Source organism: Pristiophorus japonicus, chromosome 12 (genome assembly GCF_044704955.1).
Source record: "Pristiophorus japonicus isolate sPriJap1 chromosome 12, sPriJap1.hap1, whole genome shotgun sequence".
Lineage (NCBI taxonomy): Eukaryota > Metazoa > Chordata > Chondrichthyes > Pristiophoridae > Pristiophorus > Pristiophorus japonicus.
This window is the reverse complement of record NC_091988.1, coordinates 42,234,893-42,252,377: the sequence shown is the minus strand read 5'-3', so window position 1 is coordinate 42,252,377 and position 17,485 is coordinate 42,234,893. Positions and strand designations below refer to the sequence as shown.

The window sequence follows — 17,485 nt, the reverse complement described above, 5'->3', positions numbered from 1 at the left end:
CGAGAGATCTTAAACTTTTGAAGCATCTGAGCTGGAGAACGTTTTTATTGAAACTTTTGAATCACAGACTTCTTTAACTGCAGTCCTGTCAAACTTGACAAAACCAAGTACAATAAACAACACGTTATAATATGGAACAGGGCCATGACAAAGCTCAGCGGGATCCTGAGCAAAGTGTCAGCTCTAATAATTGACCCGTGCAGTGTATTATTTAATTTACTACAACCCCTTATTCAACCAGGCCCAGTTTGAATTTCACCTGTGTGGGTGGTTGAAACGTAATGTTGGTTTATGTAGCTACCGTGTACTTTGATTTTAATTCCATAAGCAGATGGATAAGTTGGATAACAGAAGCGCAGTTCATGTGACTGGCAAATAAACTTTAAAAAAGTGTTTAAAATCCTCTTCCTGAGCCCATCAAAGGCATTCTTTAGAATAAATTCACGTCAAAGACAGCAGACAATAGACAGCTAGATATCGTATGCTTAATTTTGGGTGGCATCAAATCTCCAGACAGTGCAAAAAAATTAAAAGAATCCCTGCTATCTACCACTTTTCACTCCAGCATGAGAAGCTCATTATACTTTTGTAAGCCAGAAGAACAAAATTTAAAAGAAGTATTCAATCGATTACGTAGCGTCTTTCAGAGTCTGCCGTGATTGCCAGGCCCTTTATTCGCATTTACTTCTTTACCACAGGCTCAGGATCCCTGCTAGAAAGCAGTAGGAGCTTTGTATAAACTCTCCCCCATTATCAGGAATAGAAAGGCTCTGCCCTCCTCTGCAGCCCTTCAAACGCGAGGCTCTGGCTAATAAAAACTAGAAACAAACGGCCAAGTGTTTTCTGCACCCTCCAGATGGCATTCCCCTTTTACCTCTCCAAACGACCTCTATTGTTTTGGAAAGAGACCAAGTTTTTCATCAGTCACTCTGACTGTTTGATTTAAACACTGCTTTCCTAGGTCAAGAAAGGCTGCAGGAATGAAAGGATGAAAGAAGGGGACAGTTCGATGGCCTCTGTTCTTTCACGGTAATGAACCAAACAGTTTTTTTCTTGCCAGCGTCCCTCCCCCAGCCTCCTCCACTTCAGCAGGGCTGCCCCTTCATCCCTTTATTTCTATAAACTCACAAACTCTGGGAGAAAATCAGCTGTCAGTTGATGGGAGGGCCTCCAGATTCCAGAGGCTTTTTTTTGTGAGCACATATCATCAAACTAATGAATTGTTATTGTAGTTCCTCTTCTCTTTGAACCACTGTTGTTCCAGTAATTATAAAGCTATCAGAAAGTATAAGTTATCAAAGGCATACTTTCGCTGGGTGACCCAGGGTTTAGTCAATATTGTAAAATAAATATTACATTAACTTATTTAGATAACCACACACCTGTACCATTCCGATAATTGCCGTTTACTCTCACTCATACGTGCACATTCTCTTTGAGCTCAAAGGACAGGTGCTCCACATTTGCCCATGCCAATTCTGTTCCTTTTATAACCAACAGGAGTTCCACCTTACTATGGATTGAAGTGAATCAAGTCGCCTTTCTCAACAACAGCAACTTGCATTTATATAGTGCCTTTAACCACGAGGCACCCCACCCCGTAACCAAGGCGAAGAAACGAATTATGTGCAGCTGTTACATTTGGGTGTATCTCAATCCTAGTATTCAAACTCACAAGGTGATTTAAAGTGAGCATCTAAACGGATACAATTACAGACCTGGAAAATGCTGTAATTTAAATATTGGGGATTGGCCACCCGTTTTACACTTGCCCGACTTTACTCTCTATTGAAGTCAATGGAGTGTAAAATCGAGCAGGGTGTAAAACAGAAGTCTGAGCCGAACCAGCCCATTTTCCACTAAACGTTTTTGAAGCCTCACTGCTGCAAATGATGGTTAGGCTAGGTTAAAATGACCCCTTAGATATACAAAGTCAGTAGGACTACCATATTCCCTTATTTGGGCCACTTCTTCAGAAAACTCAATCAGGTTAGTGAAGTATGACCTCCACCTTCTGAAGACATGCTGGAAATCCCGAGAAACAACTGAACTCCATAAATGATCATGAATCACATCCTGTATAATGCCCACCTGCAACGTCCCTGCAACTGATGTCAAACTAATGGGCTTACAATTCCCACTGTCCGATTTCTTTCCCTTCTCGAATAATGAGAGCACATGAATCTTTCTGCAATCCACTGGAATCATCCCAGATCTCAATGAAGTATTGAATTGAAGTATTGAAGTATTGAGCCAATACCGCCTCCACTTCCTTAAGCCTTGTAGAATAAATATTTAGAAGCATAATCAGCTTCAAGTGTCTTGATCTTAGCTAAGACCATTTCTGCAGTAGCTCCATACCTTTCTATAACAACAACAACTTGCAATTCTATGACACCTTTAACATAGCAAAATGTCTCAAGGCGCTTCACAGGAGTGTTATCAAATACAATTTGACACCGAGCCACATAAGGAAATATTAGGGCAGATGCATCAAATATGTAGGGCTCGAAATTCCATTGAGCCCCGCTTGGGGCGATAACTTTTGAAATCTTTGAAATGTAGCGCTAAGCGATAATCCTTTCTTTGCTCCCGGGAAATTCAGTTTTAGCACTCCAAGAGGGAATTGGAGTGCTAAATCAAGCGCTAACCACTTCTCTTAAGGCGCTAAAGTGTGTGAGAGGAGCGATAGCGACAGAGCGCTGAACAATTTGCAGTGCAATGCTACCGGCATCAGAGGCTCCTTCCCTCGCTTAAAGGGAAGGGCCAATGATGATTTGCAACATTCTTGTAGTCAGTTGTGTGTGGCCAGGGGACCTGTGCGACTGCCATTATGGCCCCAATTACTCTCACAGAGTGGAGGGCTCGGACATCTCGCGGCAGTGAGGCTTCAAAAACGTTCAGCAGGCACCAAACTGGTGTGAAGAATTGAGTTTGGCCGACCTGACCACCACTGCCTTTAATTATCGCTCCCCAAGCGGCCAGCCGAGGTGTCAATGCCTCCTCTTGCTGCCATTGTTGATGCCCGGCGATGCAGCGAGGGCCGGGAGCGAATTTCACATCTGGGGTGGTAACGGGGCGCTGCGCACTTGATGGCATCATGATCTACAGGGCGCTAGAGACCGAGGCGGTAAGTGTTAGCGCCAGTGCAAAACCAGTGGTGAAGTTCGCGGGCGTCGCTGAATTCGCCGCACCCAATTGGTAATTCCTTAGCGCTCCGTTACAGCCCTCCACAGGCACTAACGGGAGGCGCAAAGCAGCCGAATTCTCCCCCCATAGGTTTTAAGATGTGTCTTAAAGGAGGAGAGGCAGAGAGGTTTTGGAGGGAATTCCAGAGTTTTGGGCCTAAACGGCTGAAAGCACGGCCACTACTGCCGGAGTGATTAAAATAGGAGACGTGCATGGGGCCAGAATTGGAGGAGCGCAGAGATCGCTAGTATTACTGGACTGTAGCATTATCTTCAAAAGTGAAAACTATTGCAATATATCTATTTAGCTGATCCTCCATATCTTTATTTTCATTTCTCACCACACTGATAAATACCTCAAGGGTTAAATGCAATGTTTAATTGTTTTTGACTTCTAACATAACCGAATCAAAGTTTTGTCATTTGCTGCTACAATTGTCAGCTATCATTTTTTCCAATGCATTAGGGCATTCTGAATACTAGCTTTAGTTTCCTAAGCTGTGTTTTTACACTTATTACTAGAGTAATGTCTTACTGTGTAATAGCAAAGAGATTGTTTTGATAACATGACTATTAATGCCTACATATGTGAGCTTACGTATGTCTTTAATAAGAGTACACAATTGTAAATTGGAATCGGAATGAAGTTAACAGTTATGTTTGGCTCACTCAGTATGAGGAGAGGTTACTATAAGGACTGTGAGATCTCTGCCAAATGTTTATTTATAAGAGTACCCTCAGTTTGCCCTTCACTCTATAAACTTAAACTAAGAGAGTGCAGTTTAAGCACTGAAACATGTAGAATCATAAACTTTCTCCAAAAGTAGGGTTACTTAGGTATTTGCTTTATACATTTTGGTTGAATTTAAATATTTGTTACTTTCAGGCTGTGCTTCACGTGGATAGAGAACTGGTTGGCAGACAGGAAGCAGAGAGTCGGGATAAATGGGTCCTTTTCAGAATGGCAGGCAGTGACTAGTGGGGTGCCGCAGGGCTCAGTGCTGGGACCCCAGCTATTTACAATATACATCAATGATTTAGATGAAGGAATTGAGAGTAATATCTCCAAGTTTGCAGATGATACTAAGCTGGGTGGCGGTGTGAGCTGTGAGGAGGATGCTAAGAGGCTGCAGGGTGACTTGGACAGGTTAGGTGAGTGGGCAAATGCATGGCAGATGCAGTATAATGTGGATAAATGTGAGGTTATCCACTTTGGTTGCAAAAACAGGAAGACAGAATATTATCTGAATGGCGGCAGATTAGGAAAAGGGGAGGTGCAACGAGACGTGGCTATCATGGTACATCAGTCATTGAAGGTTGGCATGCAGGTGCAGCAGGCGGTGAAGAAGGCAAATGGCCCAAATTCCCAATCCATTTTCCTCCATCCACCATTGTTCCTGCTACTCCTGGGAGCGTCACCTGAATTATGGCAGTAAGCCTAGGGTTGCTGCATAATTGGGCCCCAAAGGCACCGATTGGAGGGCAAGAGTTTTGCAGTGACTTCGTCTCTCTCGCTCTAACACTCTGCCATGCCTTATGTGCTAAAGGGTTCGGGTCGGGCTGAACCGAGGCTTTCAATGGATGATTCGAAATTGGCTTTGGGGCTTTTGGTCCCTTTAAGGTATCTTGTCCCTTCTCTGGTACTGCGGCAGAGCTCCCAGTGCAGCAACGCCTTCATTTTCCTGAGGGACATTGATGGGCTCCCTGTTTGCTGGCAGGAATCCTGCTGGGAGCCGGCCAGGAATCTGTCATGACACCACCAACCCAGAAAATGGGTCTGGGATCAGGGCGGTGGGGGGAAGTCCCATCCCAACCCTATAGGAGTGGGCTCAGGAAAATGCAGCTCATAGAATTTCTCCAGCCCAGTGAACTGTGCAGTACTCAATATAAAAATCTAGAACCTAGATTGAAGTGTCTATTATTTTTAGATTTACATGCAGCCAATTTTCTCCCGTTACTTCTCGACCGCTAATCCACCTAAAAGCCTGATACAGAGCTAGCAAAAATCCCAGCCTCTGAGAGAAGTCAAGCATGAATCTCAATTAAGGTTGAGACTTGCTGCAGAAGCCACTGAAAGTATATATGATGATCACTGAACATTCACGCCATTCCAATCTCATAAAGTACCTCACTGTCATCTAAGCACAGTTGCAAAGGCTGAAAAGGTTTATTTTGAAGATTCACCTTCAACAATGTGTCACATCTAAATGTTTGGCAAGCTTTCAGTCCTGGGTTTCCTGCAAAAGTTTATATTTCCATCTGTGCTCCAGACACATATTGAAATGGGCAGGTATTATATGCTCCCAAGTAGAAGGCAGAGCTTACAACTCTGAGATCAAATACACTAAAATGTTAAATAGGAGCCTTTAGATGTTCAGATCAGTAGCATGGGGGGTTTATATATTGACTTCACATGTTTGTAATCACGATTTTGAGTCCTATTCAGGCTAACAATAAAATTCACTATCCCCTGTGCTTTGATAGTTCTCAGTCACTCTCCTTGATGGGATGCCCTAGAACAAATGTAAAAAAACTTACTGCAGACTAAACTTAATCCTCATTCTGTGCCTCTGCACATCTTTCAAGTCTCACACGTTAGTCAAAAGACTTGTGAATTTCAAGCCGCTATCACATATTTTAAAATGTCTGTTTACTTATAAAGCCACTCAACAATCATAGAATCATACAGCACGGAAGGAGGCCATTCGGCCCATCATGCCAGTGTCGGCTCTTTGGTAGAGCTATCCACTCCCCTGCTTTTTCCCCACAGCGTTGCATATGTATCCCTTCAAGTATTTATCCAATTCCCTTTTGAAAGTTACTATTGAATCTGCTTCCACCACCCTTTCAGGTAGTGCAGTCGAGATCACAACAACTCGCTGTGTAAAAAAATGTTTCCTTGTGTTGCCTCTGGTTCTTTTGCCAATCGCCTTAAATCTGTTTCCTCTGATTACCGACCCTTCTATCACTGGAAACAGTTTCTCCTGTTTGCTCTATCAAAACCGTTCATGATTTTGAACACGCGCTATCAAATCTCCTCGCAACCTTCCGAACGATGTAGGATGTGAATTAAAACATCCATTTTTCCTCTTCTCTTAATCAGCAAGTTCTCCATGACTGAACCTCTCCCTTGGTACACAGTTGTTGGGATCGTCCTATGATGTCTTTGTTTCTGTTACCTACAGGCAGCAGAAGTCACAGAAGAGCTTACAGTCCTTTTGCTATTCTTCCCGGATGGAGTAACCATACAGAGATTTCCTGGTAACCGTTGGAAGTTATTTTAACTTTATTACAGCAGTTTGTTTATATCATGCTGAATTCAGTGCATGGAGTTACAGATTAACTAATTATGAATAAGCCCATATTTACAGATTTTAACGGATAAATCCCAAAGGAGTACTCTGCGAAGATGATTGAGAAACTTTGATAATATTGGAAACACGTTTCCACAAATATGCTATTGAAATGGACACAGCTTTTTGTTTTTCAGCACCAGAATCGACTGTCTATCCTCACTCAGCCTGATAGCAGTCATCCAAAGACAGATACAACATCTGAGATACATCATTGGCTTTTCCAGCTTTTAAAAATAAAATTCTAGCAGCTATTAGTTTATTTTCATATTTTACAACCTCTTCCTTTCCTCATTCCTTAAACCTTTTGAAAAATATTTTTCATTTATGCTATTTAACTTGTTTTTGTAAACCATTTTGCTTAGTTCTAAGGTTTGCTATTAACTTTCATCCATTTGTCCATTCGTCTATCTATCTTGAATTGAAATCTTCTTCTGGCCCCCAAAAATGTGTTGCCTTTTAATTGTTTTGTGGGAATCATGTGATCCATTCCTCAGTTGTTCTATAAACAATTTGATCGGGTCATGGAAACCACATGACTGTTAGTATTGTCAGTCGTATGATTACCACCACATGGACACACTTCAGCTCCATAGACCACTTCTATAGTGCTCTCAATAGCGATCTCTATCCCTAAAGATCTCAAGCAGCCCAACCATGCACTTGCTTCTTGCCTGAAACCGGGCCCCATTCTTCAGCCTCTTCATGTGGTACCAGCCACTACCCATACCTGATGCAGGTCTATAGGTCCTAAATTCACCAGGCCTAGCATTGAGTCCTTGCTCTTCTCATTCACTCACTCCAAGAGAAAGTGACAGATTCCCATCTAGGTGTTGCTCTTAGAATTGGGCCTCTCTCCAGTATCAAAACTGAGACTCAGGCTCCCACACAAGTTCAGGCTTGCTGAAATGACTCACTCTCCCCCTCACTCCCCCAAGTTTAGTTGTACTAAAGTGCACTACTCTCCAAGTAATTCCAGGCTCACTCCATTCCAGCTTGAGCCCTATCATCCCAGTCCATCTCTTCCTTCCCCATCCCAGGCATATTTATGAGTCCTTCCAACCTAGCCTCAAACTGCCCTGCTTCCAACTGAGACTTCCACTGGCCACTCCTTCTCCACCAACCACTCCTTCCCTGCCTGCCGCATGCAAATGGCAGCTGGGACACAATGCAAATTTATTTCTTTTCTGTCCCAGTAGAAGGTGGTGGTAGGCCCAGTAACCAATGGTAAAGGTCCTATGCTCTCCCAATGGATGGAAGGTCCTTGTAGCAGCCTTCTCTCCCTCCAGTCAGCCCTAAACATTTAAACTGGAATTTTCCGGGGTGTCAGTGGGCGGGATCAGTGGCGGGTTGGGTGGGAAAGTGGTTTTATTTTGACAGCGGATTGGGAACCCGATGTCAACCCGCCGCAATGCGCCATTCCCAAAGTCAAGTCTGTCAGTGCTGAACAGACCTGACAAACAGCGGCGGGCGACCTAATTAAACTAATTATAATGTACTTACCAGACCCTTAACAGGCTTTTTCACCTTATCTTTTAACTTTAACTTCATGGCCACGAGAACCACGCTGTTTGGTGACCATGTCTGTCAACCTGAGGTGAAAGTTTAGTGGCCATTGCTCCAGCTGATTACTTGACGGCTTCAAATGTAAAGTAAAAGCTCCCACCTGACAGAGATCACTTTCCTTAGCCAGAAGCCGCTCCTCACTGCATTTCCACAACAGATTCAGCAGGCTGCATGTCTTTCCACAAGTCTCCATTCAATCTCACCTCATTACCTCTCTCACCATTGACAGATTGCTGCTGTCATCTGTACTTCACGTGCCATATATTCCATCAGCATGAGTGCCCTTTATACTCTCTGACCTTAGTCCTCAGAATCGGACCACAATGAACCCCAACACCAGTAGCACCAGGTGCACCAGCAGCTCCAACAACAACACCAACCTTCTCTGCAATCACCTGATGCTACACAGGACACAGAGCATCAGCACCCGAGCACATTGCTGCCCGGGAGGCAAGGGATGGCTTCATCGTGGCCACATTTACTTCACTTTATGCTTTACACCCTGGCTGCCACATGATGTGCCAGGTTAGCACCACGCCACACCGACACCATAAAGCATTCATCCCGTTCCTTTCATATTCATCACCATTGTGGGGGGGGGAGGGGGTACTGTTATGTCTCACCATGCACTGAAACTCACTAAACCATTTCCAAAGGTGCACACGAGTCTGTCCAAGACCCGAAAGTGTTGAAAATAAAGATTTCAATGTTTGACTGCACATTAATACAAACTTTACATAAACATTGGATAAAACATCCAAGTGGCTATCCTTGCATGTTGTTCATTGGTATGACTGCTTTAGGATGAGTGTGAGGGGTGGCTAGTGAGATGGGGAAGTGATAACGTAGATAGAGAGGAATGGTTAAAGTGTAAGGTAAGTTAGTTTGATGTGCAGGAGTAGGGTAGGGAAGGCAGAGTGATAGGGATTTGATGAGCGGCACAGCAGGATGAGGTTGAGTTTGGCTTTGTACTAACATTTCTTGATCTAATAAGATAATTGAAACGTTTGCGCCACTGCACACAGGTCCGCCTGACCATATCCCTACTTATGCCCTCCTATGCAACAAGGCTGTTTTGGCCTCCTGGGGAGGTGTCTTCCGCTCATCAGAAGGGAAGAGGATCTCCCTGCGTAGCCTGACTCCCTCCATAAGCATGGGAGAACCTGGGTGCAGCCCTCTGCCTCTGTACAGTCATTGTCAGTATTGGCAGCACTTCAATACTGTAGAACACTGACAGCACAAATGTCAAAAGTAAGGTGGTCACGGTCCCTTTAAGGAAGCTGACTGATGACATCACCAGACCCGCTTCCTCTAATTGGGCCGGGAAATGCACTGGGTGGGCTTAACAAGCTCTATTAATGTAAGTTCATTTTGGACAACGGGATGGAGCAGGGCCGCGACCCACCATCGACATCGCCCGCACCGGACCCGCCCAAGAAAGGAAAATCCCGGCCTCTGTCTTAGTTAGAGGCTGGATTTCTCTCCCCCATATCCTCAGAACAAGTAATAAAAAAAGTATTCATCCTTTCTCCCAGGGAGGCTTTAGTAGGCAAGTTACCATGGGCTTCTCAGTTCCTTTCCTGATAGTTGGTTACAGAGTAGCGCAGGAATAGACCTGAGAAAAATCATGTGCTAGCAGTCATGGAATGTCTATGGCATGGAGGAGAACTAGAAAATAACTTGTAAATTGGGGGCAGCTCTTTAAAAATTGTTGGCAAGTAATGGGATGGTCTGACAGCTGTTGCAGTAAACTTTCCCAAACCAAAATGCTGTGAGTTCAGATCCCAGCTTTGAAGGCTTGTTCTCATCAGACAAGTTTTTTCCAATTCACAGTGGGGTTGACGGAGTCCTGGGTTGTATTAGAGCTCTATATTAAGGAGGGAACTGCATCTTGTGATCACATTAATGCTGGCCATGAAGGCATCTGTGTTCCAGATTGCTTCACTACCCAGCGAAGATGGAATTACAGGATGCAGCAGTAGGGAACCTAAAAAAGGAGGCAGGATAATTGAACAAGAACTGTAAAAAAAAAAGCAGCTTCAAACATACATAAGTGGTATTGGAAAGATGATACTGTTCTCACATAAGAGTACATTTACCGATCCCTCATTCCTAATAGGAGCTATGCTTGAAGGGACTACAGGTTGGAGGTAGGGCTACAAGATGGTAGTGCAGATTCTCTAATCCATGATCACTTCCAGCCCAGCTCCCCATCGGAAGCGCAGGATTGATGCATTTACACTCTTGCGTTATTTGATTCTCCCCCATCCACTTTGGTTAGCGATTCTTGTGTGACAGACTACTTCAGAGGACATGTTGAGCAGACAACCTGGTCCCAGCCCTATGCCTACACAGCTGACACTATTGGTTTTCAGGTGCATAAGCATTACCTCGGGTGACTTATTCATCAATTACTCTGTTTCTCCCCGTTCCAGGAAAAATTCCTAGCCTCCACTTAGAAAGAACTTTGAAGTTCTACATTATTAAGCAGCAGATGATTACTTCTGAAGCTTTTTGGATTAGTGCAGAGAAAAACAGGGCCTTTTTCATGAAGCTTTGCTAGAGTCTGGCCTGAAAATCGACCACCAAGAAATTCGTATTATAATGAGTTTGTTTGCTTTGGCAGATCCAAGATTAGCGCAGATACAAAGAATTTGACTGAGAGCCAGATACTGAGATGTGAAAGGTGATGTGTAAAGAGGATTGCAAAGTCTAGGTTTATTTGCTTGTTGATCCTTGTTTTGTTGTTCCTCAGTAATGTATTTTGCTTCCTCGGGATTACCAGGCAAAAAAACGTTTCAGGCAAGAAATGATCAAATGTGAGTGGTTTCTTGCCCAATTCTATAGTCACTCTTTTTTGCACAGGATTGATAAAACGATTTTTATTATGTAAGATTTGTAACTCACTGTTTCCCTTCATAGAAAATAATAGGGACATTTTTACCGTCACTGCTTGGGTGGTAATCTGGCAGAGTGGATCACTCACCCATTATAGAACCCACCTGATTTTCATCCCATTAAAATTAATGAGGTGTGAATACCCGACTAACCATTATGCTGGAAGCTGCTTCAGAAGCGCCTCAATCACAGCACGTCATGCTCTACGCGGCACTGAATGAAAGAAGGCATGGCAGGATGATCAAGAGCCAACGTTGCCTGTTTTGCCACAAATGCCAAGATGCCACCAACCATTTCTGCAGGCCCTGAAAAATCCACCTGGGAATGACTGTGCCTACTCAGGGTTTGGGCCAGCACTGCCACCTACTGTAAGAAAGCCTGCAGCGATCATGCAGCGTAGAGCTTGCACATGTGCAGGGAATTAAACCATCAGCTGTGGCTTGAAACTTGGCTGCCCCTTTTTGCAGAGATGTTGCAGTGCTCCCCATGGAACAGGGCTATGGTGTGCCACAGATGGCAACTCTCCTCACAAGCACCTCATGCAGCAACACCTCAATTCAGCAGTTGCTTTTTTTGAACATTATGATTAGTGGTTTTCATTCCTGCTTGCTACTTGCTAATTGGTACGTTTCCTACCTGTTCAGTTGTAATTTGTTTCTGTTTTATGAATCCAAAATTTGATTGAATCAAGTGCAAGCAGTTTATATGTACCCAAAGTGTGACGCCGAAAGTGTGATGAACAGAACACACGCCAGAAAAAACATTTTTTATATACACTAGTTCGGCTTATAGACAGAAATTTTTTTAAGTTATACCTTTCTCATTCTATAATTGGTCGCTCGTTTCCCACTCTCTAATAACTTCCATTTTCATCTCTCTGAGCTGAAATTCCTGAACCCTCAATGCACCACTGGGGCGAGACTTCTGGGGCATGCTGACCCATCAGTGTCCCTATCCCAAATTGCAGGGACAAGGGCATTAGCCTAAAAGAGCAACAAATGTCTATACCATTTATGGCACTGCAGCCAATTCCGCCCCGCTGGGGGTCAGGAAAATCAGAGGAACACCTTGCTACTCCAGTATGGGAGGGGGGCTTTTAGTTAAAGATTTTTTTTTAAATGCTGCTGAAAATGTTCCATTGCCATGTTCCACTGGTTTTTTCCTGATGGCAACCAATCACTCGGCAAAACTGACGTTAGGCCCCCACTAAGTATACCTCTTTCCCTTGGTTGAGTAAAAGCATAACTGGTGGGATTTCTGGCCAGTCACGATGGAAGGGGTTGGGTGGTAGAAATGCCCTCCCTTTGTAATTTCCCATCTAAAAAAATGGAGGCAGAGACTCAGAGAATTCCCCAAATTCCAGCCGCCACCCCAACCCCCTCTCCCGACAGATTTAAGAATTCCTTCTGCCCCTTTAGATCAAGGAGTTTCAGGATCCTATCTTTTGTTTTTTTCTATTTTTCTGGCATAGTTGCCACTTATTCATTGAATCCCCTTTTTCTGTAAAATAGGCAGACTTTCCCTCTTATAGGGCCCAAGTTTCCACACGATAAAAAACGGGCGCCCTTCCAAACTGGACGCCCGTTTTTCACGCCTAAAACGGCGCCGGAAAAAAAACTCGCGATTCTGGAGAGCCCTGCAGCTCCTTGTCTGTTTGGCGTGGCGCCCAGGGGGGCGGAGCCTACACTCGCGCCAATTTTGTAAGTGGGAGGGGGCGGGTACTATTTAAATTAGTTTTTTTCCTGCCGGCAACCCTGCGCGTGCGCGTTGGAGCGTTCGCGCACGCGCAGTGTGAAGGAAAACATTGGCACTCGGCCATTTTTGTAGTTCTTTGTAGCTGTTTAATTTTTGAACATTTTTTAATAAAAGCACATTGCCATCAGCACATCAGCACTGAGGCTTCCTGCAGCCTTCTCACTGTCTCCTTCCCGCCCGCTGTCTGGAACGTCTTCCTCCCTCCCCCCCCCGCTGCGTTCGGGCGGGTGGGCCCGCACTCCCTCCCTCCCGCCGTTGGGAATGTCTTCCTCTCCCCCCCCCCCCCGCTGCGTTCGGGCGGGCCCGCACTCCCTCCCTCCCGCCGTTGGGAATGTCTTCCTCTCCCCCCCCCCCGCTGCGTTCGGGCGGGCCCGCACTCCCTCCCTCCCGCCGTTGGGAATGTCTTCCTCTCCCCCCCCCCCGCTGCGTTCGGGCGGGCCCGCACTCCCTCCCTCCCGCCGTTGGGAATGTCTTCCTCTCCCCCCCCCCCGCTGCGTTCGGGCGGGCCCGCACTCCCTCCCTCCCGCCGTCGGGAACGGCTTCCTCCTCCCTCCCTGCCGTCGGGAACGAACGAACGAACTTGTGAGGCTGGCTGAAGCACTTTCACACAGGTAGGAAGATGGTTTATTTAATCTTTTCTTTGCTTATAAATGTTTATTCAGGTTGGATTTATTTGTATAATATTTGTAGAAGTATAAATAAGGATTTATTGTAGAATTTAATGACTTCCCTTCCCCCCCCTCCCCCCCCACCACCTCGTTCCCTACGTCTAATTTGTAACCTGCGCCTGATTTTTTAATGTGTAGAACAGTTTTTTTCAGTTCTACAAAAATCTTCACTTGCTCCATTCTAAGTTAGTTTGGAGTACGTTTTCACTGTGGAAACTTTGAAATCAGGCGTCAGTGGCCGGACACGCCCCCTTTTGAAGAAAAAATTCTGTTCCAAAGTAGAACTGTTCTACCTGAAAAATGTGGAGAATTGCGATTTCTAAGATAGTCCATTCTCCACCAGTTGCTCCTAAAAATCAGGCGCAAATCATGTGGAAACTTGGGCCCATAAATCCATGACTTTGCTGTGATTTGATTAGAGTTGCAAGCATTGCTGCAAAGGTTTTTCTCAACAAACATGCACACATGTGCACAGATGTTACTTTAACTGATCTCATTCCTGGATAAACATTCTTCCAGATATGCTGCAGAATTAGTTTCATACATATCTTTGCAAGGCAGCACTTGTTGAAAATCGTTCCTAGGAAAATGAATGGCTTGCTCACTTCTCGACTCACTTATAAGTTAGCTGCCCACGCCATCAACAGGGGAATGGTGGATGACAATTAAGGTAACCTGGAGCGTGTGCTGGAACAGCAGTGAGAAAAAATGTACCAATAATGAAAAAGATCTAGAAATGATCAAATCCATCTGTCACTAGCTCACAAACTGCTGGCATGATGTAATAAATAAAATGAGTTCAAAAAATGTAAGCACTGAAAGACTGATAGGTTAAAGTTCCAGCTTTAGTTTACATTTTCTGCAAACAATTACTTCATGCTTAAACAGATACTTTTTTCTCAGCGCCGTAAGGATACATTGAGCACTACATTTATCACCGAACAGCTGTGTTATAATCTCTGTTAGGCTGAAGCCGCTATAGCACTATCTCAACATTATTTCAGGCTATTTTGCTGCTCTCGGGACATTCTCATGATAATTCTTTCTCCAAAGTGCAATAAATCTCAGAAGTTATTGGGTTTGGTCATTTTCTAACAGACAATGCACATTAGCATTTCTTAGCGTTCGCAGATGGTATTCTGGCAAACTCTTGTGAGGTACCATGGCTTTACAATGACACGCAGCATTGGTCTGTGAGAGAATTCCAAATTAGGAAAATGAGCGGAATTTGTTTGGAACTCTGGTGCTTTCACATTCATTCCTAGCAACCCAGCTTGTCAAGGTTTTTCACACAGTGATTATTAAACCTTCCGAATGCTAAAGGGGCATTTTTCTTCTCAGCTGAAGGGTATCAAAACTTTCATTAAAATCCAGCTATCAGTCTGTTGTTCATGTTTTAATTCACCGACAGCTACTTTTAAGATTTTTGTACCATCAACTTTTTATTTTCTTTTAATAGGTGGTTTAAGAGTACAGCAAGAATAAAACTGTAACAAGGAGTGTTGCCTCTCAAATTTGACCTCGGTATTTGAGGACCACCGAAAAACTTGTACAGAGAAATTGTACTAGAATAGTCATTGAAAATTACAGATCTGCAAGCAGACTTGCCATAGCTTAATGCATGTTTCACCAACTTTGGTTCAGCAAGTGATGGTCCAGTCTGCACTCGAATCTCTGCATATAATGGACAAAGGTTCTGAAATTCAATAGGGTTCTCCCTGTCTGCACTATTCTACTAGTACTACCAGCCTCCCACTGAAATTACGATGGAAGAACTATTGATTAATGATATTGAAAAACAATGTTATATTTTTTAATGAAATTGACACTGTACAAACATACACAATTATTTGCCATTTATTTTGCAGTTGTCGGTATCTCTTCATGTGAAGGTTATGAAGGTGGACTGATACTTTACTAACTTTACATCTCCACCAACAGTAACATCTGTGCCAAAAGCTCATATTCTAATCAATGGCACAGAGACAATATAATCTTCACACAAAAACAAATTTGGATCTTCTGCACCATAGCTACTACACAGAAATTAGTAAGACCAGTTGAGGAAGCTGAATTAAGAACATAAGAACATAACAGGTAGGAACAGGAGTAGGCCATACGGCCCCTCGAGCCTGCTCCGCCATTCAATAAGATCATGGTTGATCTTATCATGGACTCAGCTCCACTTCCCCGCCCGCTCCCCATAACCCCTTATCCCCATATCGTTTAAGAAACTGTCGATATCTGTCTTAAATTTATTCAATGTCCCAGCTTCCACAGCTCTCTGAGGCAGCGAATTCCACAGATTTACAACCCTCTGAGAAGAAATTTCTCCTCATTTCTGTTTTAAATGGGCGGCCCCTTATTCTAAGATCATGCCATCTAGTTCTAGTCTCCTCCATCAGTGGAAACATCCTCTTTGCATCCACCTTGTCAAGCCCCCTCATAATCTTATACGTTTCGATAAGATCACCTCTCATTCTTCTGAATTCCAATGAGTAGAGGCTCAACTTGCTCAACCTTTCCTCATAAGTCAACCCCCTCATCCCCGGAATCAACCTAGTGAACCTTCTCTGAACTGCCTCCAAAGCAAGAATATCCTTTCGTAAATATGGAAACCAAAACTGCACGCAGTATTGCAGGTGTGGCCTCACCAATACCTTATGTAGCTGTAGCAAGACTTCCCTGCTTTTATACTCCATCCCCTTTGCAATAAAGGCCAAGATACCATTGGCCTTCCTGATCACTTGCTGTACCTGCACACTATCCTTTTGTGTTTCATGCACAAGTACCCCCAGGTCCCGCTGTACTGCGGAACTTTGCAATCGTTCTCCATTTAAATAATAAGTTGCTCTTTGATTTTTTTCTGCCAAGGTGCATGACCTCACACTTTCCAACATTATACTCCATCTGCCAAATTTTTGCCCACTCACTTAGTCTGTCTATGTCCTTTTGCAGATTTTTTGTGTCCTCCTCAACACATTGCTTTTCCTCCCATCTTTGTATCGTCAGCAAACTTGGCTACGTTACACTCAGTCCCTTCTTGAGAGACTGTTGGTTATGAGAAGAAGTGTGGATACAGGTGTCACTGCGTAATTTATGTGTTTGAAGTAGGAATTTAACCACTTTATGTTTGCTTATGTGACAACAGTGATTACACTTCAAAAGTAATTTGTTGGATGTAAAGCACTTTGGAACATTTTGTGGATGTGATAAGGTCCTGTACAACTGAACATTTTTTTTTGGTCTCTGTCATAAACTCTACTCCATTACCACTGATTACAACCCCCTCCCCAGCCATTTACTCAGCTGAACCAGGCCATGCAAAACCTTGGTGTACTGTTCAAGCCAGAGCTGAACTTCAAATCCAAAGTGCTATCCATTCCAAAGATGACTTACTTCCACCTCCACAATATTGCTGTCCTCCTACTTCAGCCCCCACTGGAACTGAAATCGTTATCCATGCTTTCACAATCTTTAGACTTGATTACTTCAACTCTCTGGTTGCTGGCCTCCAATCCTCCATAACCTCCAACTTTCCCAAAACGCAGCTGCGTGTGTCCTGTCACACTTACCCACCACCTCTGTTCTTGCTGATTGGCTTCCCATCCCCTAACATGTTAAATTTGAAATCGTTGTCCTCATCATCAGATCCTTTCAGACCCTTCAGCCATATATATCCTCCTGTACCCTTCAGTCTTCAAACTCTGATCTTTTATGCATCCCTACCTATCTTTGGACTACATTTGGTGGCAAAGTCTTCAGTCACCTGGGCCCAGCTCTCTGGAAGTCTATCTCAAAATTCCTTGGCCTTTTCATGTCTCTCTCCTTCCCTAAAACCTTTTTCAAACTTTATCTTTGTGACCAAACTTTAGGTCACCCCTTCTCATTTCTCCCTCTATGGTTTTGTGTTGGCTCCCTTTCTATTTCAAGTTGTGAAGGAAATTTGAACTATTTTTATGTAAAAGGCATTACATAACTCTAAGTACAAATGCAATTTCTTTCAATCTGTAGAAACGTGTGCTATCAGAAAGGAGAACAATATCCCATTGGGTGA

At 43.9% G+C, this 17,485-nt stretch overlaps 1 protein-coding gene across 1 annotated transcript in view; it reads right to left on the bottom strand.

The window, feature by feature from the left end:
- The window catches only part of efcc1 (EF-hand and coiled-coil domain containing 1), a 98,352-nt gene that overhangs the window by 64,542 nt on the left and 16,325 nt on the right, over window positions 1–17,485 (bottom strand). The gene's annotated exons all lie outside the window — the stretch shown is intronic.